Below are 26,712 nucleotides of genomic sequence, written 5' to 3'. Positions count from 1 at the left end.
CTCAGAAAAGTCTTCCAAAAATTATTTTTGGTTGTGTTAATTTCTCTGGACTCTGAAAGAAATAGTTTTGTTTATTTTAGTATATTGCTGTGGCTTAGCACACAGCTTGACACTGAAATATTGTAAGAGAAAACCAGTTTTTAGGTTGTTTTTTTTTTTTCTTCTTCCCCTCCTTGAGAGTCATAGTTTGAAAACTCAAATAATAAAGTCCACTTATCTGCAGGGGTTTTTTTTTCTTCTTTCTTTTTCTTTCCCCCCCACCCCCTTTTCTGACCGGGAGTCCATGGATAATCCATGGGAATTTGTTGTGATTAAGCTGGTTATGTGGAATGGTAACATTCCAAATTATCTGTGAAGCACTAAATACATGGTTTCAGGAACACTGTGTGCACCCTTTTTGGAAAGATAGTATTGAGGTAAAGCACTTGCATTACTATCCTAGCAACAAATCTCTTACTATCTATCTGCCATAGTTGCCCGTGTGTAAAATGGGAGTAGTGTAACTTTTTGCTTTCCATGCTTGATAAATCTTATCCAGGACCGTCTCCTACAGTATACTTGGGCTAGCCTCTGTGTGGGCTCAAATAATGATGATGATGATGACTTCCAGAACCTGAACTAAGAAAAATTATAAATGGAAGTGAGATTGTCAGTTTATCTTGTTTTCTCTGCTGCTTATACCATCAAATAGTAGCTGCAAGTCTCTGCTTGAGAAAGTCCTACTCCTTAAATGTAGAGGATGCTCTAGATCAGCAATAAACAGGTTGATCAGCATATGAGAAAGATGGTCTCTGCATCCTCTTAATCGCACTTTTCCTGACACAAGCATCTTACCTTCCAAATTCATCAAGAAAATATGTGTAGGTAAAAGTGACCTGTATTGTATATCCACATGCAAAAGTGTAAATATTGAAGTTTTTAGGAGCTTGAGGCAGGCAGCAATTGACAGCTCTGCTCCAGACAAAATTTGCAACCCAATTCAGGAAGGCAGGCAGAGCTGGCAGATCAGATGGCCATCTTAGCCTACTAGCTGCAGGTTTTAGGTTTACACTGCTCAAAGCATTAGGTATCCAAAGCATTTGTAATGGGTTATGCTTGCAAACAGATTTATTCTCCCACTCAAATTGTGTATCTTATATGATGGGTATGTTATAGCAGCTGGAAAATAATACTAGGAATGTTTTCTACTATTTCTACTACAGGCCTGTCAGTCTGATCTCAATGCCAGGGAAGATCATGGAATGGGTCATCTTGAGTTCTATCACACAGCACATGCACAACAACCGTGTGATCAGGCCCAGTCAACATGGGTTTATTAAAGGCAGGCCCTTCCAAACTGACCTGATCGCCTTCTATGACAAGGTGACTTGCTTAATGGACGAGGGGAAGGCTGTGAATGTAGTATATCTTCACTCCAGCAAAGCCTTTGGCACCATTTCTCATAGCATTTTGCTAGAGAAACTGGCTGCCACTGGCCTGGACAGGCATACCCTCTGCTGGGTAAAAAACTGGCTGTGTGGCAGGGCCCAAAGAGTTGTGGTAAATGGAGCTAAATCCAGCGGGAAGCTGGTCACAAGTGGTGTTCCTCAGGCCTCAGTCCTGGGTCCAGTCCTGTTCAATACCTTTCAATACCTTTATCAATGGCCTGGATGGAGGGACTGAATGTTCCCTCAGTAAATTTGCGGATGACACTAAGTTGGGGGGAAGTGTTGATCTGCCTGAGGGTAGGGAGGCTCTTCAGAGGGATCTGGACAGGCTGGACCGATGGGCTGAGACCAAAAGGATGAGGTTCAACAAGGCCAAGTGTGGAGTCCTGCACTTGGGACATAACAACCCCGTGCAGCGCTACGGACTTGGGGAAGGGTGGCTAGAAAGCTGCCTGGCAGAGAAGGACCTGGGAGTGTTGGTTGATTGCAGGCTGAATAGGAGCCAGCAGTGTGCCCAGGTGGCCAAGAAGGCCAATGGCATCTTGGTATGTATCAGAATCAGCGTGGCCAGCAGGTCCAGGGAAGTGATTGTGCCCCTGTACTCAGCTTTGGTGAGGCTGCACCTTGAGTGCTGTGTTCAGTTTTGGGCCCCTTGCTACAAGGACATTGAGGTCCTTGAGCGAGTCCAGAGAAGGGCAACCAGGCTGGTGAAGGGGTTGGAAAGCAAACCTTACGAGGAGTGGCTGAGGGAACTGGGGTTGTTTAGCCTGGAGAAGAGGAGGCTGAGGGGAGACCTTATTGCTGCCTACAATTACCTGAAAAGTGGTTGTAGAGAGGTAAGTGTTGGTCTCTTCACCCAAGCCACAGGTGATAAGATGAAGGGGAATGGCCTCAATCTGTGCCAGGGCAGGTTCAGATTAAACATTAGAAAAAAATTCTTCACCAAAAGGGTTATTGGGCATTGGAACAAGCTGCCCAGGGAGGTGGCTGAGTCACCTTCCCTGGATGTGTTTAAAAAAAAGGGTAGATGAGGTACTTAGGGATATGATTTAGCATGGGATGGGAATGGCATGACTCAATGACCTCAAAGGTCTTTTCAAACCTACTGATTCTGTGATTTATGTTACTTTAGTGCTTAAGGGCCAAGGTATGATTGCAGGTATCATAATAACATCAAGCTGTGACTTTATCAGTCACTTAAGCTGTTGTCAAGGTGATAGTTCAGTAAGTTCAGACTTAAAAATATCACCCTACATTAAAATATAGTTCCTTTACTATAAAGAATAATAAACAAATGTGGGACGATGTGAGCATCTTCAGACCATAACATTTCTTCTGGATGACGTATTGAGGTACTGTAAAGTTGTATGATAACTTTGTATCAGAATTTTTCCAGCACATCATTCTGAGTTTTCAATTGTGTGAATTGCATCAGGTCACTGACCTGCTTTATTGTCTCACTCTTAGTTTATAAACCCTCCTTTTTCATAATAATTAACTTTTGCAGCATTCCTATGGAGAAGGAAAATGCTTTGTCTCTTTTTTTCTAAGGAAAACCAGGTTCCAGAGGATGTTGTTTTCCAAAACTCCTTTGTAGTGAGACACCAAGTACTTGTAGGAATTGCAAACAAGGAATAGGAATTGCAGGGAAGATGGGTCCTCTCTACCATTCTGCCAAGCAAGCGGCTTTCTGTCTCCTTTGGTTCCTAAATATCTTCAGCAGTGTGGCCCCAAAAGATTGACAGACATCTTCAAAGGCATTTTGGTGCCTTCCTCTCACTGAAATAAAGCAGGAGCAAATCAGTGAGCTACCATAAAGGATCTGGGCTCAAGTGATGTGCTAAAAATTGCACAGGAAGTCTGTGGCAGAGCCTCGGATTGATTCCATATCTCCTCGGTCTCAGCATAGGGCATCCCACAAACCATGTGTGTTAAAGATTTATCAGCTGTTGTTCAGTGTTGCTAAAGACAGGAAGAATGCTCTCCTCCTCTCTCCAGATGGGTAGGCTTGCTAGGTTTTAACCAGTTTTCTTAACTTGCAGAGCCTTCATGGTAGACATGGGGTTGTACATTATATTTTATGGGGCAATTCTGCAGTTGGCTCTTTAGTGCCCTTGACTTCGTGAGTCCTGTTTTGAGAATGTATCTATGTCCAAGTATTTATTCCAGGCACTTAGTTACCACACTGAACTATGTTACAAAAGGGACGCTTTCTGCAGAATGGTGCAGAAAAACTGTCAAGACATCAGAGTTCATAACATGACATTGCAAAAATATTCAGAGGAATGGGATTTAACTTGGGCTTGTTGCTGTGGGTACTTCTTATCTTCTGTCAGGCGGGTCTGTCTTACCTTCTGCTGTTGCAATGGACTCTATTTGAATGGATTTATGGATTTAGATCCCTCACACTCTCAGAGAAGACATGAATGTTTTTCCAGCAGTAAATGCCTATATAGTACAGAAAAGCAAATCTTGAGGGCATACGTTTTTGATAGAGCTAAACCTCCCTTACCATAATCCTTCCATGTTCTCCAGAATTCCAGCTGATGAATCATCCTGCAGAGCTCAGTCAGGACAGACCATTTTCCTTCTGCTTCTTATTGTCTCAGTCCCAAAGAAGTTGAGTCACCCTCTTGTAATGTTTGGGTTTTTGTTGTGTTTTGTATATTTTGGCTACCCCCAAAAAAGGAGGCCTGATTTCATTCTGACATTTATTTCACAACAACGTGGCACAGTTGTCCATTTTGCCTTGGTCTTCCTATGAATGCTTTTAAGGGCACAGTTTGCTTTTTACCAGTTTGGTTTTCTGCAGTATGGACTGATGGCACATGATGAAGGGATAAAGCTTCCCTGAAGTGGCATTTTTATAAGTCTATCTCCTAGGTAAAGCCCCTAAATCTTGGCAATCTCTTTAGAGCATATGCTCCACTATTAAACACGAGCTCTTTGCTCCCCAGAGTGGACTGCAGCCTATATGGTTGGGTAGGTAATAAGATACTGCTGATATATTTCAGAGCAAGGTGCACTTTTACTTTATTTATGAAGATAGACATGCTGGTCAAGGGCTTAATCACAGCTGATAAATCATTTTAAGAAAACCTATTAGAAACATATGCTGATGCTTTGTATTAATACAGTGTCTGTTTCTAGTCTAATAAGGCAGGGTCTCTTCCCCCTCTCCCTTTCCCCTGCCTGGCGTGCGAACTATTTATCTATTCAAGTGATATCGCTTGCCTGGGGGCATTACAGCGGGATCGTTAATAAAGCAAGGTGACCAGAGGAGAGAGGGATTCTCACTCTCCAGAGCGAGCGGAGCTGCACGTTTTCGGTCACCTTTGTTGAGATGGCATTGCAGAGCAAAGGTCCGAAAGCTGGGATGAGGTAACCTATCAGTTCAGGACTGGAGAACCACAGCGCAGCCTTCACAGCAGCATACGGTTGTCATTTTGGCCCAGGTGGTTACAATCCTGGAGCCTGAGAGCTGCGAGGGGGTGGGTACGCTGACATTTTGGTTACCTCACCTTTCCCTCACTCCGAGAGGGCTGCTGCGGGAACAGGTTCCACGGCCATCTAATGAGATCCACATTGGTGAAGTTATTCCGTGCCAAGCCCTATTTATCATTAATTGGTGGGTTCGCTTGCAGATCTTTCCTATTATTTGCTGATTATACCCCTACACGTTTTATTATCTTGCCAAAATTTGAATGCTAATAATTTCTTGATTTATTGTTTGTTTATAAATCTGTCTACTGCCTAAATGGATGTAGTTAGAAGATTTCAAAACAGCAACAGCTCTTATGCTGACTGGGTTTCTTTCACGTTCTTGCACATGGCAGTCGTCTATTTATAAATCTCCATAGGGACTCCTAAACCTTTACAGTTGGGTTCCTCCCACCACTTCAGCCCCTTTTCTCCCTTGCTCCCCCAAGGCAAGTCTTGGTTTTTTGGCATAAGGACAATGATGGTGATTGTTACGTGGAGAAAATATCCACAAGCCATGAACCGTGGGTAAGGATTTTTAATTTGTACCTCAAACAAAATAAATTGGAAATTAGAGACATCCAGGAGAATAAGACTATTTTCACCATAAGGTAGAAGATCCTGATCTGAGTTGCTGGTTTTCTTTAGTCTTACAAAACATGAAACTGAAAAACTGAAAACCAGTTGTGCGCACTCTGCAGCATGACCCATTTCCAGTAGTGTACAAAATTACTGTATTTGTAAAAGCCCCCTAACTTGACTGCTAAATCTGAAATACTTCAGAGAAACAAAAGGAATAGTGAAGGAAGGAAAGAAGCCAGAACAACTGAGCACATGCCGTGGCAGTTAATGAGTGCTACAGTTGGATGTATAGCCTCATACATCTCTGGGGTGGTTCCACTGACTTTAATGGAATTTAAATTTTTAGCCTATTACAACTAGGGAAAGATCTGAGGGGAGAAAAGCCTTTGCTCGGGGAATAAAAGATCCCCACAACTGTGGTCGTGAAGCGATGTGAAATATCTGGGTACTTGCTGATGTCTAATAATATGTAAAAATAGGGAGTTTTAAAAATTATAATAGGGGTCACCACCATGTACATTTTAATGGTTTCCTCCTCCTAGTTTCTCTCTCACATGCTTCTTTGCAGAAGTTGCCAAGTCCACTCTTATCAAATAAATACCAGCTTGCTTTCTTCCTTGAAATGTGAGTAAACTGTGTGTGGCTCGGTCTGATCCCTGGGAAGGGAACAGACATCGGTTCGCCATGTGAATGTACATGTCAAAGTGCAGCTCTGCCAGCCAGTCTGGGGCTGGGTGGGGAGAGACACGGGGAGAATGAACTCAGTGTTACAAACCGTCTCTTTTGAATTTCTACAACCTATTAGTCACAGCAAGCTGCCCTTATTGATTTTGGTAAGAGAGGTCACTTTTAATCCTCTAAAGTGGAGAGAGCTGCATGCACTCTCCATAGCATGACATTAAAATTGACACAGCTCTGCATCAGTTCTATGAAAATGCCCTAAACCTAGATGGATTATTGCCTTCCCTTTCAATGGATACAAGCTGCTAACCAGCACATGCTAACCTAGATTAGGTGTAAAAGCTTCAAAATACTTGATAAAGAAAGCGCAGCCCAAAAAAGGCTAGAAAATGAACTAGGTGAGCACACTAAAACAGCTGCCCTTGCAGAAGAAGGCTATTAGTCTTAAGAAACTTTATTTTCTCCTTTAGAGTAAAAAAAAATCAGAACAGAGGACTTGAGATTATCATATAAAAGAGCAAACAAAAGCTGACCATACTCTATGATTATGAGGAAAGCTTTACTCTGGCTGGTGGCCCTTGCTAGTTTTGTTTATGTTCTTTAGAAAACTAAATCTTTGAATACAATTAGAATAGTCTGACTCGAATCTGAAGTGTGCCTCAAAATAAACAGCAGAGGTGAACTCTCAGCAGTTTTCTTTTCATCTTTGTTATCCCTGCCCTGACCCGTTTTTCCTGCCTAATGATCATTTGTGGCGTAGTATTTTTAAGAGATGGAAAAATGTGCTTAATGGGGACAGGAAAATTGTTGTGAACCTGGAGAAGTTTGGTGGTTTTTTTTTTCCTTTGGAATTCCAGAAAATGACTACTTCCTATTTTGATTTTATGCTAGATTTTTATCTGGAAATTCAGTAAAAATGTGCAATGTAACATTCAGGGAAATTTATTGGCTCGTCACCTAAGCCTTGTGTTCTCCCTTTTCATTAGCTGTAGCTTGTTCCAGTATGTCTTATTAAAGGTTAGAAATCCCCTTTCTAAATAAAACATCTGCAAAAGGAACTGCAGTAAAAGAAGTATTAAGGCACAATGTTAAACTTGAAGCTGTGAAGCCTGTAAGTGCGATGCATGTGATGATGGAGGTGCTTGACTTTCATGCCACAGCGCCTTTCAGTAAGCTCCCAAGTACTCTACAGTTGTCAGTGGAGTAGACCTCACCTTCTTCTTCCTCAACAAGGATTAAAGTATGCGTGCCTGTGTGGGCAGCGTGGCATCTGCTTCCAGGTTAAGAGAGATTTGCTCTTCCTCGTCTTCCTCCCTCACCTGTTTGTGGATTTAGCAAGACACAGGGAAATTCAATAGGCACGCAAGGGGAGCTGGCTTTTAGCTTCGCCTCTCTCAGTAAGAAATGGTGCAGTAGTGGCACCTGGAAGAAAGGCTAAAAGATACCCCATCTGTGGATTGAGCGTGCTTCTACCTGGCTGTTTATTTTTGCCCTGGTACTACTTTTTTCTTTCCCTATCAAGGAAGAAAGCAAAATAAAATACGTTGCCAATCTCTCCTTTGTGTTGGAGGAGTCCTCCCTGATGTACGTGTACTGTATGAGATAGAGGGGAGACAAAGAGGACGATAGGAAAGTTATGGGCTGGTGAAGAGAAGACAGGAATGAAAGGAAGAAAAGTTCTTTTCACTTTTATCTCTCTAAAGAATTTGTCTATCCCAGGTCAGACTTGGTGGAGGAAATTGAAAGGGAACGTTCACATGGAAGAAGAGGAAAAACAGTGTTAATCAGACATGGAGAAAGCTGAAGGGTGCCATGAGGCTGTACAAGGGAAGGAGGAAGTCAGGCATGCAGGCAGGAAGGCATGAGGGAAGGAAGACAGCAAGGAAGGCAGGAAGGAAGGAAGGAAGGAAAGGAGAGAAACTCATATGAGGCAGATGTTAAAAATGCAGTTGTTTTCTGCCCATTAAAATGTTCTTGCAATGTTCTACTTAGCAGAATTGGATGAACAGAGATGCAGGAGTGTGAAACGTATAATTTTCTTTTGTCTCCTCCTACCGCCTCCAGAAAAAAACCCCAAAACCAAAACAAAACTTTGCTTCAAAGAAATTGAGTTCATTTCTCCACTTAATTTTGAACTGAGGTGTCAAAGGATGTGGCTGTACAAGAGAAGAAGAGAGATAGAGATGTTCACTTGATGTTTTGTATTAGAATAGTTTTTTCCTGGAAAAAAAGGAAGGGAGAGTTAGCCTGGATGCTGTTGTTTCTGCTTTCAGTAGTCTTTATAAAATATCCTTTCTTTCATCACACTCCCGTCTTATCCCTGAGATCTATGTGTATGTTCCTTGGGATGTATAGATCTATGTAAGGCCTGTTTCTTTAATGACAAGTAGTTACCATAGTTCTCTCCCATCTATGCTATTTTTTTCTTTTCCCCAATACAGTAAACTCGAGCAAGTGTAAATGCCAACATACATGTTTCAGAAAAAAACAGGAAAGCCATTAAGCATATTACACCTCGGCACATAAGTTCTTATTTTGGGGATTATTGTTTGGTTGGAATCTTTTTCAGGTACAGTTCTCTTATCCCAAGTTCTTTTCTTTGCTTCATCCATCTCAGCCAGTTATATGTCTATATAACTGATTTTTCTGAAATGGGGCCAAAGTCCATGTACTTCAATAGCTCTTAAACATGTGGTTAACTTCAAGCATGTGTGTAGGGGTTTGCTGAATAGAGATAGTTTGCTGAATCAGGACTTCCCAACACTAAGATTTTAAATTGCAAACAATCCTCCATTTTTAATGTATTTTAACTACTGCCTCCCATGGACTATAGGTAACTGTTGTTACTTGAGTCCTGCAGGTACAGAAAGTTGTAGTTGGTTGAACAGCAATTTAGGGGTAAAAACAATCTTCCTGATACCCTGCTGTGACAACTGTTTTTTCCTGCTCCTAATAAATAACTTAATTATACTACATGAAAGGGAATGATCATTGAAATTTCATGTTATGATTAAAAACTTTTTTTTTTTAGGAATAAAAAGACCTTCTACTTTAAAAAAAAGTTAATTTGCTATAGCTTTTTTTCATTTCCTTCTCCCAGGATTTCTGTACTTTCTAACAAAAAGTGGTACTGAGGTAATAGTGTATGTATGCCATTATGGACCAAATAAACATGAGACTCCTTTCCAGTCTTCTGGTTACATAAATTTGTGTGACTTGAGAAAGCACTTTAAAAGAACTATAAATGTGGAAGAAAAATAAGAACCCAAACAAGCAAAAAAAACCCCCCAAACACACCCCCCCCCCCCCCCATTCATACTCCTTCCCCCCAAAAAAGCCCAAACACAACCAACCCTCCATCCACAAACAAACAAAACCTCAAACCAAACCAATCCAGTTGCTTTTCTTGTTCAGTTGCATCGTTCTTTGTGCAGGGATAAATGGGGTAGGGTTGCCTGCCCCACGTTGTCTTGGTTTCCTCGATCCTGGATCACAGGTAGGCTGGAGTGGACAGCAGGTTCCACAGAGCAAATGCATCTGTTGGAAGGTGCAGGCAAAGGGAAAGTGGCAGTGAGGGAAATGTGCCTTTCAAAATACTACTTAATGTGCTATTAGTGATGGAGTGCTCAAATTGCCTTCTTGATGACAGTTGGGGACGAAAACCCCCGTATTACTATTGTAGTTGATACACTTAATACAGTGTTTCAAAACAAAGTGCTCTTCCCTTCTTTTTCTGTAAAGGTGGAAAGACTTAAAAATATAATTGGGCTTTCCCCTTCTTTTCTTACTACTTTTCAATATTCGCTTCCTCACATTCCATCTTCAGACCAGCTAATCTGTGTCCCCTTCGTCTTGAATTGCATTATCCTGACAACACAGCAGTGAAAAGAGCCGAGACTGCAGGACTTCTAACAATGCCGGAGGGCCCCAGGAATAGGAATGCCCTGAAAAAAATGTGCTCCCATCCAGCTGCCCTTCATATTGTTGTCTCCCTATCCAATTTACCAGAGAATTTCCCACTGGCTCTTGGCTCATTCCCAAATGAGAATGTAATCTTTTAAAGATTACACTGCATAATGGAGGGACAAGGAGCTCTTTATTAACTGGGATGGGGAGTCACTTGCTATTAGGCAAGGGAGAGGGATGGGCTGTAGTAGTGTTTTGTGAGCTCTGCTTTCTGCCCCTTCTTGTCTCCTCAGCGATAGGACGGCAGGTTGGGAGTGGGGAACCAGTGCAGCTGCACTGTAGCAAAAGAAATAATTGAATGTAGGTTATGATTATGGCAATTACTTTTATAACGTGAGGGATTATACCATAACTATTACATTGCCAACAAGATTAAATTACTAACCTAATACCACAGCGTGTTTTTCAAGAAAGTAAAAATAATGTCTGCTTGTTCCAGAGTTGATGCATTCAAAGACTTAACAGTGTGAAAGAGCTGAGAGGCTAAGGAACCTAACCTGCTGTCCATACAGATACTGTCTGGATCAGGTCCCTGTCGCTTTGACTTCCATGGGCTGTGCCAGCTAGGCACTCTCACCCCTTTTGGGATGTCAAGCAATGTGTCTCTGGAAATTCAAAATTCTTCTCTATCCTGGCAAGCAGATAAGCTCCTGCCAGTAATAGTTAATAAAGGCATAGCCAGGAGTTGTACTGGCAATGGAGAAATTTAAAAAACTTCGCAAAGGGACTCTCCTTTTATTGCATCTTTTGAAACTGTTGCATAATACAGCAGATGTATGGATGCAAAATGAGGTTATCGTAGGTAGCTTCTAGTATGAGGTGAGTTTTGCTGCAGTTGCTGGGAGTCTGCAGTATGATTTTATATTTTTTTTTTGTCTGCATGCATAGCAAGATCATAGATGAGACTTTGTCATATAGATAGTACAGATATAGCCTTGTATAGACTGTTCATGATAGGACTATAAGTTAATTATGCAGGAAGAGCAGTTTCCTTTTGTTCATCAGCTGGAAAATGAGTAGAAAATTAAATTTTGGAGACTTCAGAAATATATCATGTGTTGATCGTTACCAGCAAATTAACTAGCTTCATGGAAGAGCCAGTGTTCTGATTCTAAAGAGAAATATAAATGAACATATATAAATATTTTTATTATTTTCAATGTGCTATGTGCTCTATGATATCTTAAGCAGTTGATTTAATTTTTGTTGTATGTACATTTAAGTCTCACTCTGTTATGCCCTATGAAGATACATGTTATCACATGAAGCTATTTGATACATTTGGAAAGACTGGACAAGTATTTGTAAATCATGCTCTTCTTTCTCCTTTTCTAGGGAAGAACTGGAGTAATGGATAACAAATTGAAGTCAAATGAATATACTGTTGTTTTTGGCAGGATATGAAACCTGTGAATAGCAGGCTGTACCTTATTGTATTCTTCCCCTTCCCTTCCCTCAAAAGGAAGCAATTCTGAGTTTGTTGTGATCTTTTGCTGAATCTTGCAGCTCTGACCAGTGCCACATATGAACTCTTTGCCTCCGTGGCACAGACTCTTTGCTTTTTGGCCTCGCTATTCCTTTGAGCTTGAAAGAGTCTCCCCAGACAAAAGGTGTTCTCAGTTACCTTTTGGGATTGAGAACACTGAGTGCTGTTAAGGAGTTGGTTTCATAATTTTCTTGTGGTGTTTAACTAGGCGAACGAGGTTATACCTCTTTTTGCTAACTGCAAAGTGGGTGTTTTTTGTCCAGTAAGGGTATCTTTCCATTCCCTCCCTCAGCTTATATCACTTTCAGATGCAGTTTCTACATTCCAAGCAAAACATCCTGTATTAATCTCCTCTGAGGGCTTTTAAGGTTTGTCCCTAGTGCATTAGACCCGCAAGGAATCAACTTGTTTTCTTACAACTTCTATACCCAGATCATCTTTTTAAGTCTTTGGTTGCTAACTGCTTTTAAAAAGAATGTTGGTGGGGGTCTATTGCACATCTGCCAGTAAGCTGCCAAATGCTAGATCCTCATTGCAATGTATGTGGCCACCAGGCAAGTGTTACCTTTCACAGACTGCATGGAGGGAATCATAATCCATGGAAAAGGGCTAACCAGGTGCCGGAGGGCCAGACCTCAAGCAGTCACAGGAGTTTCACCAGTTCTTGCTGTTTGTTGGCTTTCCTGACCTCTGTGCATCATGTGCTTAAGCACCGTCTTAAAAGTCAGACTTTTAAGAAGGCTCAGAACATTAACTGCAGGCAGTAGCACAACATGATCTGCTGGAAATTGTCAAGTCAGTGATACAGATTTGTCTGGTGTGTGCCCTCCCAGTGTTAATAGGTAATAAACCACTAACATTTCAGTGTGACAGGGGGGTGAGAGTCGGGGGTGCGGGGCTCTGTGTGTGTGTGTGTGTGTGTTTGGTGTGACCCTGTGTTTAACTGCCATAAAGACACAGGTGTAAAATTTTTGAAGTTATACAAGAAGTACTGGAATACCACCTAGAGATGCTGCCATGTTCAGAACGTTTTGCAGTAAAGTTTGGGTGATTTTCTGGGTGATGTTGCTGCTAGAGCATAAAGTGGGTTGAATAATTTTTTCTTTCTTTTTTACAAACATCCCAGTGGAATTATTTTTAGAGCCAATAGGAAATTTCTGTAAGACCTTCTCATAAGCCACGCTTTTGCGGTTTTCTTGTTTTCCCGCTGACCTGTAACTTCCCTAGCTGTCTTTTTAACACTTTGGAAACTTTCTGCACTTTTATGTCAGCTTCTATGTCAGCTGATGTTGAAATCTGTTTTAAAACCACAGCTGGAACTTTTGTTTACCAAAATATTTAGCTTTCAGTTTAGCCTGGCCCTGGCCCTGGGACACAGCTGAATTAAAGTAGCCCAACAAATTAACTTCTTTTTTATCTCCTCTGACATGTGACTGGCCATGCGAATACTCTTAGCTTGCCCTAAATATTATGGAGGGAGGGGGAGAAGGATGCAAAGGTCATTACTGTGGCTTACTTGATGGACAGTAGTTTATTATAAACTGCTGTGACTCAACTGTTTTTGATACCCTGTTTATCATATCTTGACTGTAAGATGTTAGGGAAGCTTCTGATCTTTCCAGCAGTTAGAAGAGACACATCTCATGATGGGTTTTTTTCATGATACAGTACGGACTGTAAACTGCTTGCATGAAGCATGCTGTTTGCTACATGTCTGTAGAAGACTGATGTTTTGATCCCATCTTTAAGTAATATTGTAGTACATATTTCAGCTGGATGATTTTTGTTGCTTTAAAGCAATAGGTATTTTTGTAATACAGAAATATAACATAGAAAACGTATTGCAGCTCCTTTCGATGATTTTGTTGCTTGATATAGTGACATGGCACTAATGTCTAGCAAGCAAATGCATTCCTGTGGTGCTTTCAAAAGCATATGAGAAACCATATGTTTTCATAGGAAAACAGCTGTTACCAAGCATATGCTTTCTTAGATAGAGTGACAGTTATTAAAAGACCAAGGTAGGACCACGGCTCCTCTTTTAAGTTGAATAAAGCTGGTGGTAACTGTCTGTCTGAACGTGCAGTGGCGCTGCATGTAGATATTGCCACGTAGAGTTGTAACTGGAAAGAGGGAGAGAGAGAGATTAACGTCCATAGTCTGCAGCTTGGAAGAGACAATATAAATCTCTGTCCTGCTTTGAGCTGTGAATGCCTCTGTAGGAGTTATAGTAACAGACAAATTAGCATAATGTAATTGGCTGGCAAGGTCAGCCCCTCTCCAGGAGCATTAGCAATGTTTACTGTAAGAAGAGACAGACCAAGTATTGTAGGGTAGTACGTTGTCTGTCCTTTTCGAAGGAAGAATAATCATTTTGGACTCCCTACATTACAGACCCTTTACCGTATCTTATTAAAACTGAGACTATCGTATTTCTGCCTTAAAGCAAACCATCTAAAAGAACAACAAAGAATATTCTCTACTGTCACACAAATCTTTATTCATTGTTTGTGTTTTGCTTTGGTTTTTATTTTGCTTTGAACCTCACTGCGTTTCTTTCTTTCTTTTCTTTCTTTCTTTCTTTCTTTCTTTCTTTCTTTCTTTCTTTCTTTCTTTCTTTCTTTCTTTCCTTCTTTCCTTCTTTCCTTCTTTCCTTCTTTCCTTCTTTCCTTCTTTCCTTCTTTCCTTCTTTCCTTCTTTCCTTCTTTCCTTCTTTCCTTCTTTCTCTATCTCTCTCGCTTTCTCTCTCTCGCTTTCTCTGTTTCTCTCTTTCTTATCAGTTTGTGTCTTATGAAAGTGTAAAACTTTGAGCAAAATTCTGAGCCAGCTCTAGCAATCCAGACTCTGTGCATTCAGCTTTGCAAACACTTTTACAGCTGTACATCAGCAACATGAGGTGACACCCCACGTTTTGAAGGGGATCTTGTGCTGAGTCACAAACAGCACTGGCTTTTTACCCTTTGATCTCAAATCTGACAATTTGTGCCATGTATTTGAAATTCGTTCAAGCATTCAGTTACAAGATGTTTGGGAAATGGCTTTCAGAATTTCATATGGGGGTTGGATTGTCTTTTCTTATATAGTAATCACCAGGAATGCTGAAGGTTATGATATTTAGCAGCTGTCTTCAGTTTACATCTTTAAAATACTGTCTGTGACCAGGAGCTGCTAGTGTAATTTTCCTAGAGAACTGGCAGATGGGCTAAAACATGCCCAGAATCACCTTGAGAGCAGTATCTTACTGGAAAACCTAGTTCCTTGTGCTTAGACAGCATGTTCCAATGGATTTCCAAAGCACAGTCTTTTCCGTGGTCTGCTGATTATAAAAAACAGACAGCAATTGCTGGACTGTATTTTGAGTCTTGTGTAGTAATAACTTCCAACCTATAGGTGGGTTTAAAATGAGCAGTGTGGCAATTGTGTTCAAGGGTGATATGTTCTTCTTTAATGCCAATACTCTGTTAGCTGTTCGCTGTTGAGAATGGGATCGTGGTGCTATTTGTCCCAGTGCAGCGTTCCCAACCTTCTCCTCTGTCCCATACCTTTCAGGTATCAGGTTGCTTTGGTTGTAAACATCCCACCGACATCCACTTTGTAGGAAAAGCTGCTGAGTGGAGAAAGGGACTCAGTGAGAATGACAGTTCTCCATGTGCAGCTAGGCTGTTCCTCAAGCACACACTCCTGTCCTGGTTCATTCATGGCTTAGCTGAAAATGTTGCTTTCCACTGCCTGAATTATGTCTTGCCTCCTTGTATGAAGTTGTCTGTCTGTCTGGATCACACCATTCCAGCTCATTACTTAGGGAAATGTGTGTTGTGGTTGCTCAGGTGGAGCGAGGCCTCACCAAGGCATTTCAGAGCACGTGGTGCTGTAAAGGAACAGTATGTCATTTCCTCAGGATGGCTCCACACCGCATTTAATTAGTGCGACTGGAAGCGTGTACATCTGGATGATTGTCTGGTAGCATTATCAAATATACTGCAGCTTGTTTGTTCTCTCCATTTACTCCAGTCAGAAAAGAAGCTGAGCCAAATGTGTCCTGCTTTTACAATTGCGAATTCACCCCTGCCACCACCACCACTGCCATGTAACCTCAGTAACGTTTTTAGCCTGACTTTTCTAAAACGGCTCGTGATTTTTCATGCCCAGATATGGATGCACAGCTGAGAATGCTTTGATTGTATCCAATTTTCTGCAAATGATAAGCTCCCCTTCTCTGAAGAACAGATCCTGCAATGCTACCTGGACTTGAACATGCTATCATGTTTTGCTTTTGCTGATTTACATGTCCTTTTCAGCTCTCATGTTTCCAGTCACCACAGAACTGTTCTTTCATCTTGCTGTTCTTCTAATGGTATTAATAACTCATTCCTGTATTTGTTGGACTGTCTTGATGATGATCTCTTGTCATTTCTGTGGGGTTGGAGTTCAAATGCATGCTACTCTAAAGGCCTGTGGAGTTGTTCTCTTACCAAAGAGCACTGTCTTACCCTCCTGCTCCACTATTGCTACATTATATTGCTTTCTTAGGTATACTGTGCTGTCTCTAAAAGCTATTCACTTCCTGTTGCTTCCAAAACACTCAGTTTGAGTTGTTGAAGACTCATCGTATTTTAGATGTAAGGCAGAAGAATCTGAAGGAAGTTGCTCAAAGTCATGCAGTAAACCCGTAGCAGAGTGAGGAAAAAGAGGGCAATGCTGTTCTGGGTGTACTTGACCTCCAGAACCACTTTGGAGTTATTCTGTCCTAGTCCTGGGAAAGCTCTACGTCCCAACTCCATGCCAGCTTGTTTACCTAGTTTATTTCCTGTTAACTGTAGCTCTTCTTTCGCTGATCCCTGAGCAACCTGTGCTTTCAGATCAAAGCCACATGCTTTCATTAATGGATGGTCAACTGTTTACTAGCAGGAGGCCCACTACCAATTTCTCTTTGTTCTCCTAGTCTCATTAGTGGTTTTTTTCCTGCCTGTCCACCTCTGCTGAAGGTAACTGTTGAAACCAAGGCAGAGATGGACAAAGGCAGCGTGTCACTCCTTAACCAGACCGCAGAATGTCAGAAACATCTTTGGGATTCAGAGAACGCTTTCTTGTAATACCTGCTTGTCTGTAGCCCTTGCTGTACTCACAGGAAGCAAACCTTTCTGAGCTAGGAGAGCTTTTTGCCTTCTATATACACAGTCTGCTTGCCTTCCTAAACACTTGCATTTTAAACTTTGCTGACTACAAAGGTCACTAATTTTGTCTGAATGCTTCCAACTGATGAACGTAATTCTCTATGTTCTTTCAGTCCAAGATCTAGACTAAACTAGCTCTCCTCTCCCAGAACATCCACCTAAAGTTGAAACAATTGTGGATGCTGCAAGACTGCATGCTTGCCTTTGTGAATACTTCCCAGGAGGTCTGGTGAATTAACGTCATCCCAGCTTGATGTGTTGGTGTACCCTGTATGATTTTTCACTCTACGGGTCAGACCTGTGATGCCCTGTATGTAGAAAATGGTTTGTCTGGGTGCTTTTTGAGACCACCTTGGACTCCTGGACTTTTCCCAGCATTTTGTTTTAGCCCCCATGCAGTACTGGCCAGCCTGGCCCAACATAGCTGCTGCAGTGGATTAGGGCTAAAAGAATATTTAGGAGATGTGTTTTATTACCAGGGTAGCAGCATTTCCACTTGACTTCTTAGCAGAAAAGTTAAGCCTGCTGGTTTTCTGCTTGAAACTGCCTGAATGGAAAATCACTGGCTGTTTTGTTGCTACCATCCTTGCTCTCCTTTACCAACTGCTCCATCTAAAAAAAAGTTCTGGTCACTGAATGCAGTCAAGCAGCCATTGCTGTAACTCATGCATGATGCCAATAACTTATGCCAGTGAAATCAATGATGAGAATTTCAAAGAAGCTTTAAATAAAATATAACAAATTTAAATGCCAAAGTGCTGTCTCTGTGAATTTGCTATTAACAGATTATAAATGGTTTGCATAATGTTGAAAAGCCCAGTGCCTTCAGTTAGCGGTATCAAAGGCTTGTTTAAAGCAATTCCTGGAGGATTGCCGCCCTCCCCCCCCCCACACCCCCCCAGCTTTCTGTTTCACGATGGATAAAAACAAAACTCCTTACAATAAAGAAAGGAAAGCCAGGTTTTCAACTACCCTCTGACTGGCCTCCAGATCTGGCAGCTGCTTTTGGATGTCTAATTGCTTGTCCTGCAAAAGTTGACGTGCACCTACTTTGAGAAGGTTCTTTGAGTACCCACTTTGCACATGTATTCTGTCTGATTTTCAGAAATGGATTGATAGTGCTGGAAAAAACTCAGAGTAGAACTTACAATACTATTTTTTGTGGTTTGGATTTGGTTTTGGGGTTGGGGTTTTTTTTTGGGTTTTTAAAAAATTTTATTTATTGGAAGTTTCTTGGTTTTCTGAATTCATTAGACACAGAGAAACAGTGCCAAATAGTGGATAAGACACTGGACTTGGAGAATGGACCCCTTCTGCGGAGTCCTGATTTTTGACTACAGGAATCACTTTTTCTTTTAATTCATTCCCCTTTCCTTGCTTTGGCTCTCACCACTAAGGCTTGTAGGCAAGTGTAGTCTGTCTATACAGATTTTAGCACAATAAGGACTTGATTTCAACTGAGGCCTCTAGGAATTACACCTAGTAAGCGTACTGGCAAATCTCCTTTCTTCCTTTTCAAGTTTCTTTCTAGCCCTTCTCCATTTGAAATTCATGGCAAGCTCACTTGTTTACAGCAATCTAATGGGACCATAATCGGGTCCCCAAGATAGCATTTCAGAAGATATAAGCCAGTTTTTCCTTAGACAAAGTTCTATGGAGAATGTATTTTCTTATAAACATGCTTTTTATAAAAAGGTTTGTTGTTTTGTGTTTATTGGTGTTCCATCTGCTCTAGAGAATACATTTGAGAAAAACTAGCTCCAGCATGGCATATAATGTTTCATTAGCAGGCATAACCTTGTTTATTTGCTTTTTAAAATTGTATTTAGAAAAGGAAATCAGTTTGCACCATTGACATGCTGCCAGGTTCCTGTTTATAAATGTCACAATAGGCAACTTGGAAGAAACGAAATAGTCAGTTTATGGCTTTTGAATAAAGTATGACAGAACTGGGTAGAGCTGGGCAGCCAGTGGTGCTCCCCCTGTTTTGCAGCCTCCCAATTAGCAGGACTTGGTGTGGCGTTAGCAGTGCAAAATACCCTGAGTGACCCGAGCTGGGCTATGCACACTTGGTGTTACTGGCATTTGTTTGAACAGAAGCTGCTTTTTGTGCTATGTTGCTTAAATGGCTATCTTGGGCAAGTAATTGTGTATGAAACAAGCAACCCTGAGGAAAATGGGAGATATCTGTAGGAAACTTCAAGACATAAGCATGCAATCTGATGTCATCTTTTCCCATAGAGAAGCTATTTCCTTTCAAACTCTGGTGAGACCAGTTTTTCAAAATTTCCTTCTTCTTTAGAATAAGTTCATTGCATTTCCCTTATATAACTTTTCTTTTTTTCCTTTCCCCTAGTAAATGGTTTATCGTGCATACATCTGGTAAGCACCATATATTACTTGCTGTGTATGTAAAGAAGTCTTCATATGTCAAAAGCATAGTCTGGACAGACATGCTGAAAAGGGCATGAGGAGGGTAGTGGGGGAAGAGGGGAGGGAATCGTGGAAGACAAGGGTCATCTTTCAGTATTCATTTCTACTGGTAATTAGAGGGCACCACTGAATGTCTGTAATTAGATCATGTCACAAAAATTAAGATAAAAGACCAAAAATCCTAAATCTCCTGCATTTTGTTCATAATATCACAGGAGTCAGAGCATTTGCTTAAACCAGCAGCCGAAGTGGAGGGCGGGCAGGGAGGCTTAACGTGCCCGTGGAAGGAGTTTGCGTGCGTTCTCCCCGGAAGGTGGGAGGCAGGGACCCGAGGAGGTGACCGTGCACTCTGCATACCCACGGGGCACAGGCCAAGTGCAGCCATGTCAAAGGTTGGCCCACAGCATGAGCTGCACTGCAGAGATTTTGTGCAGGGCTCTCACCCTTCAGGCGGCAGCCTTAAGAGGATTATGAGCGCTTACACGGGCCCTTCGGACTTCAAGTTATGGTGGTGACTGCTGCAGCCCTGAGATGGCTTATGCCTGGCTTAGCACTTCCATGCCTGTCTTGTGTCTTGTGCCATGCTTCTTAACAGCACCATGTAGCTTCCTGGAGATTAGCAGACTGGAGGTTTCATTTGCATCACTCACTGTATTTCAAAGTCTTTCTGATAACATAGTAACAGCTATTGAAAGAAAACTGGATAAAAAAAGAAAAAAAGTTACTATTTACAAACTTTTTTTTCCTCTTTTTTTTTTTTTTAGTTGTGCCTCTTTAGTAGCACCCAGCACATCTATATTTAAGAATAATTCATCTTATCTTGAAACAAAAAGGAAATTTCCCTGCATGTTCCAACGTAGGTATTTAGGATAAAATTTTGCAAAGTTCCTGCCAGCTTCGGTACAGGAATCTGATGTAATAATTAACAGTAATTGTCCACTAAAACTCCAAAAGACTGAAGAAAGTTAAAAGAAAATAAAAAGGAACTTGGACTAGTAATGTCCATAGGTGCCTTTAGAAATGGTATCTTAATCGTCAAGAAATTCTAGTCACAGTGCTCAGAAACAGTATTTGGGCAGTGGTTAAACTCTGGTCTGTGAACTGCTGGTGGTCGCAAAGCTGTGGTAAGTCATCTGCAGCTGGTCTGTGGAACCATCTTGCCTTAATTACACAATTTATGATAAGAGCACAGAGTGCTCTGTGAGAAATTCAGAGGGTTGACAGAGGTCTGTGATCCAAAAAATTGGAAACCAGTGGCCGAGACTGATAAGTACAGATTCAAAGCTTTATGATTTCAGTGAGAGCAATGTTTCCCTTCTCCCCCCATCTGCCTATCATTACTTGTCATTTTTGAGTAAGTAGTTTAATTTTTCTTTGCATTTTTACCCCTAAGGAGATCAGGTTGATAATATTTGACTTCAATGAATATTTGAGCGTCGGTGCCTGGGGTTCAAGAAGTCAGGTATACTCATATTTAAGCCTCCAGCATCATGAGGATAACTAGCTGTGCCCAGTTCAGGGGTAGATGTTGGACAGAACCTGGAGGCAGGGAAGAGTCCTTCTGCATTCTGGGATATATCAGGCCTGCTGGGATATATCAGGGTTTTTTTTTTTAAGTGTCATTTTTATCAGGTAGCTGTTAAATCAGCTTTTGCTGTTCTTTGAGATGTTTTGAGGAATAGATCCTTTGGCATCAGTTCTGTGTTTTTATGTGTCAGCCTCCTTCAGTGACTTCATACCTCTCTCTAAGTAAGGGAGTTAAATGGATTTTAGCAGTCTGCAATAAGATCTTCCCAATGCTTTGTCCCTGTGCTTAATGTTACTACACATCATTTTCCAGCAGTTCTTTTCAGTGCCCTTTTTTTTTCTGCTTTAGTGCTTTTTCTCATTCAATCTGTACAGATGTTACAATTTTAAAACAAGAAAGAGTATTGCATTTCAGTCTCCAGCAAGTTTACACTCTCCCATCTCCTGCATAATGGGACGACATCTCTCTTTTCAAAAATGCAAATCTTCATAATAGACTTTTTTTTTTTTCTGTAATCCTGCAACTACATTAGTAATTGGATTTATTTTTTATGTCTCTTTTCTTCCCTAGTTCCTCTGCTGTTTGCTGGCCTTGGGAGGACACAAGCCTAGTGCTGTGCTTATGGCAGTGTAGACATTGCACACGTGCCAGATGAAATAGTTGTGACGGGCTGGTGTGAGGGTGTTTTCCTTGCACATTGATCTGAATAATGAGAAAATAAACGGATCAGTGCTGTTTCTGGGGAGATTCGGTAGCTTTGATTTTGAGATCATCTTTCTGTTAGGAGATAACTCATAGGTCAGTAGTTTTGATGGAGATTGTGTATGATTAACATGATTGTGCAGTGTGCCATTATTTGCCACATTTAGTCCATAATTTTCTTTACAAAAATGTCTTCCAAGTCTCTAAGTTGGTTGCTTTTTTTAGGGGGGGGAGATGTGTGTGTGGAGGGGAGGAGGATGGGCAGCATGTGCAATGAACGAACGTGTCACAGGTAGCTTCCACTCACGTGTGTATTGTATGTATTGTGGGATCATGATCTCCATAGTCAGGCAAGATGCTCCTGTACGCTCCTTGAAATTGCACACGGAGATGCCACTTAAATGTGTATCTTGGTTGGTCCAAATGCTGTGTGTCTACAGAGCCTTCTAGAAGACTTTAGGTTACAAATACACTTTTTCTTTCCCCATAAAATGTAAAATCCCTGAAAGTGAGACAGCTTAGAATATTTCTCCTTGTTATAATTAATTCAATTTCTCTTTGTTAAAATTAATTGAGAAGCCAAGCCATATAAACTCTAAAATATTACTGTGTATTTAATTTAATTTTTTTTTAAGTTGATGCTTTTTCTCTTGAATTATTTGAAAAATATTTCAAGTTGCTGTTTGGGACAATGCAAGTAAGTGATTTTTGCATAAAAAAACCCCAGGACACAAATACTAAAAAGCTGATTTTGTCTTTGTTTAGCCAAACTGGATTTTTGTCTCTTTTTTTTCGTGGCAAATACCTGCAGAATATGTACAATTGGTTGTAGGTGACAGCTCTATTGATCAAAAAAGCTTTCCTGGAACAACCCCAAATGAAACTTCAGTTTGTATAAAACAGGTATTTGCATTTTTCACTAAACCTCACAGTTACAAAATAACTAGAAAAATATAAGCTGGCTTTGGTTCAGAAACCAGCTCCAATAGTTCAAAACCGCAAATAAAAATTTTACTGAAATTCAGAATATTACAATGGATAGTGAATGATGGATCCATCTTCTTCATCCTTTGCCTTCAGTAGATGTATGATACAGGGGGTCCCGTGTGACATGGGTGGGTGTTTCTCTGGAAGAACTGGAGTTTAGTGGAAATGGTGACCGCCTGGAGTCATGGGGTGTATTTCACCCGTGTCTGCGAAGCTGTCATTTCTCTGCTGTGCTTGCCAACAGGGTGTGTGTTCTTGTGGAGTGATGTGTAATCGTCTCCACTAGAACATGGAAGCATGACTTCAAGAAGTTTTTAGCCTTTAGAAAAAAGAAGCGTGTTGCCTATCCAAAGTTAAATAGTTGCATGTGGGAGAAAAATGCTCAAAATTTTTCTTGAAAGTCTGAAGCTAAAATGGGGAATACAGATTAACTGGGGAGAAGTCAAGCTGATCTATTCCCTTTTCTTTCTTGCAGCTGGAAAGGTTGAGAGGAGCACATTGATTTAAAAGTGGTTTGTGGATATGCCTTGTTGGGTTTTTTCTTTTTATATATTTGAACATTAGATACTGATTGAGAATACAATATGAGCACATGGGTGAGGGGAGCATTTCTGTAGAAGTTTCACAGTGTTATAATCCTAGTTTCTGTGTCAGTGGGAATGACTGGGAACTTTGGTGAGGGTGAAACTTAATCCCAGTGGAAATAAAGTTATCTTAATTTATCGGATCTTTATTAAGGTCCATTAAATGATTCTTAAGGGCAGGGCCTGTCTTTCATGTCTTTGTAACTCCTGGCATGCGAGGGGCCTGTTCCCTGTGGGGGCATTAAGGTTCAATTTAATAAAATTAATAATACTAATAATAAGCTCATACACTGTATTCTAATGCTGAAAGACAGTTGTGAACATCTCTGAAAAGCTCTGTGTGTGTGTGTGTCTTACTCTGAGAGCATATGGGAGGGTCTTGGGAGCGTTAAAAGCAGAGGGAGAGCTCTGTCCATGTCATGACTCCTGTCAACTCCTTCTCAGAGCTGGTGTGCTGGGAGCTCCCAGCACATAGTAGCAATTGATTTTAACCATTGGCTTAAGAGCTGGAGGAGAATGAAAAGAGGAGTCAAAATGAGATGTTCTTCATGGATCCCTTGTGGGAGAACATGCAGAACTGCTTAAAATTAGAGCTGGAAGCAGCTCAGCTAAATAACAGTTCAGTGATGAAGTGGAGGTCTCAATTTCAGCCAACGTTGCTAAATTTGTCCTGTTTCTACGAGGGCCCAAAGTTGAGTCTTCAAGGAGCTCATTAATATCCTACCCACACCCACTCAGAATCAGGTGTGGAGCTCAACATAGCCAGGCCATGTTGGGAGTTCTGAAGACTGTCAACATCACACATGCAACAAGCCTAGTCTTGAGGTGGTGGTGATACAGAGTCATTCTGCGTGTCATGATGCATATGACTAGATCAGATAGGCTTAGTGTCAGATCTATTGTGCGTTGCTTTCCTGCCATCTTTCAAAGCATAGGCATTGTCATTTAAGCATGAGCTTGCTTGAACTTCTCTCTGTAAATTCACAAGTATCTCATGTAAATTATTCTGATGTTGCCAAATCCTTTTCTTATGAATGTGAGAGTCATGCTGAGCTTGACATATTTTTGGAAAATCTTAGCCTTTCTCTTGGCAGTGTAGTATAAAGGTACAGTTCCCGCCCAACAACAGCGGGAACATTTCTGAGCAGAACAGACATCTAGATGCATTGACAGGCTTTCGTTTTGTTTTTCCTTTCCATGCAGCACATATTCAGCCTACTCTCTGAAAAGATAGTTTATTGGGAATGGTTAAAATTTTGAAGCAGCATTACAAGTTTATGCATGTAAGCTAGCACGTGATGTGCGCAAACAGTTTTTCTCATACCACTTGTACCTTACAGAGGTCTTGAATTACAGGATAAAAAAGGAAAAGTAGGTGGCAATACTGAATCGAGGAGCACAGGAACCTGACACCAAATCTTTTAAGTCCTGCCCTGCCATGTTACAACAAAATCCAGTCAAAATTTGGGCAAGTGCTGGGGTGCCACTTGTCTAAAGCTCATGAGGGACTTCCATCCTGTCCCTTCCTGGGCCTCATGGACTCATGGCACCATCCGTGTTTACTTTAAAGATCTTTCCATGTAGCAGATCAGTGTTCTGTGGCTCTTGGAAAGCTGTGGTCTGGAGTCTGTAATCTAGAGAAAGGCTTTCTGAATCCTGGATAGCTTCATGACAATGCTCTGACTTGGTGCAGACAGCCTGCCCTCTTGGGAAGCAAGGCATGCATGTGCAGGCACAAGATCTGCGCTGGCAATGGCAGGCAGGAGGCAGTTGTGCAGCACAGCAGAGTAAACTCATTGTGGGTAACTGATGCTTTCCTTCTTTGTTGCTCCCCTATGTACACAAAGGTGCAAGTAGTGTATACTTCTCTTACATTTAACATTCACCCTGAAAAACATACTACTGAAAGCAAACAGACAAACCAGAAATAGCCAGAAGGATTCAGATTCTGTAGAGGCAGTGTAAAGGAGAAATTAAATGAGGGTGAACTTTGGAACATTCAATATCACATATTGATAGGTTTTACTTGCAAAACACACATTTAATAAAAAGGGAAAGCTGTAGGAAGTGATAGTGCTTAAAGATCTGCTTGCCGAAGAGTAGATTATTAGACCTGGTTTTTCAAAATCTTGTAGTGATCAAAAAGTCAGTCTGGTTTTGAATTCTGAACTAGATTTGGACACTCACACGCACATATATATAAAAATATTTTTTAAACAGAACATTTTTTCATCAGAAAACACTAATCTATTGAAGAAATGACATGTTTATAGGAATGTGGTAGGAGAGGGAGAACTTCTTTTGGAAAAGACTCCATATATCTAAAGTTACTTTCTCTTTTTGCCTGATGGTCATGCCATACTACTGGACTATGAAATATTACTGCTAAAGTCCTAGGTCTGGTTTCTTCTTGCAATCCAAGCTTTTAATGGCTGTTCTGATGCCAGCCCTGTTTCATACCGTATGAATTACTTACCAGAACAGGAACTCACAGCTGGGTCTTTACACTAGTGAATGGTCTAACCACTATTTCTGTAGGCAGGACCCCTGTCTCTTTGTATCTTTACAAAGACTACAGAAAATCCTGTAAAAGAAACAGAGAGATCCCTATGTCCACAAAAGCCTGGGAAATCACCTGAAATATTTAAGAATTGGGAGACAGGGGAATGACAGCTAAGGCCTTTAGTGTGGGCTCCTTTTCCATGAAGAATGTCATCTAAATGGCGTATTCTTGTTTTGGTTCAGAATGCAATCTTTCTTCTAGGTCTGGGATTCAATATGTTGTCTGCCTCTCTGTCCTCCACATTTGAGCAGAGCTCTAGTTTCCCTTCTTACCAGCTTTATCTGACATTATCTTGTGGGTTTTATGTGTTTCCTAGACAAATTGGCTCATATATTTGAATTCTGAATGAAATTTAACTTTAGGTTTAAACCCTGAGTATTGTAATAGTTGGAAAGATACTTTGCATGAGTCCTGGTGAGAGTGTGTGTGTAAAGGTGGGTTTTTTTCTCTGTTTTCCTGGGGGACAGGAATGGTGACAATGGAAAGTTTCTTTTTCTCTCACTGCTAACAGTCCACACATTGATGCCTGATAGGAAAATTAATGCTTTCAAGGTTACCATGTTTTCATATGTATATACACTGTGGGTTATCTCTGGCTTGAGAGTTTTGTTTGTTTTTAAATGTGGGCCAAGTCAAACGCTGCGGTTTAGCAGCAGTGTGTATTGTGTGTGTAGGGATAATAAGAGAGCAGTTTTATTCCAGGGTTCCTTCTGCAGTAGTAACCTGGTCTCATGGCTTTTTTTTCTGTGGGTATGAGTTATCTGTGAACTTTTTTTTTTTAAAAAGAACTTTTTAAGGGCTTCAAGTTACCTGAAGCAGAGGTTATATATGTGCAAATACAGTGCTATTATTCTAGGCCTCTGGGATATTATTGCTCTACAAAATATATGGAGGCTAATAGAAATGGCTGTTTCGTGATGTACCATGTACTGTTTGCTACTCTGGGACTATAAAACTTGATTTGCTTGTCAGTCTAAGCAGACCTAGTACACCGTAAACAACCCATGTAGTAAATCAAGGTGCCATGCATTCACCACAGAAGTAATTTTCAAACAAAATCTATCTTACCGTCAGTTAGGAGAATATGTGCTAAATATCCCCATTATAAATCACGAGTCA

General features: G+C 41.0%; 1 protein-coding gene across 1 annotated transcript in view; it reads left to right on the top strand.

Annotated features, from left to right (window-relative positions):
• Positions 1-26,712, top strand: part of CREB5 (cAMP responsive element binding protein 5) — a gene marked incomplete at its 5' end in the record, with an annotated part of 249,996 nt that overhangs the window by 55,559 nt on the left and 167,725 nt on the right. The gene's annotated exons all lie outside the window — the stretch shown is intronic.

The sequence above is a fragment of the Gallinula chloropus genome (genome assembly GCF_964237585.1).
Source record: "Gallinula chloropus genome assembly, chromosome: 2".
NCBI classification, from domain to species: domain Eukaryota; kingdom Metazoa; phylum Chordata; class Aves; order Gruiformes; family Rallidae; genus Gallinula; species Gallinula chloropus.
The sequence above is the reverse complement of the archived record's forward strand: the minus strand, read 5'-3'. Positions and strand labels throughout refer to the sequence as shown.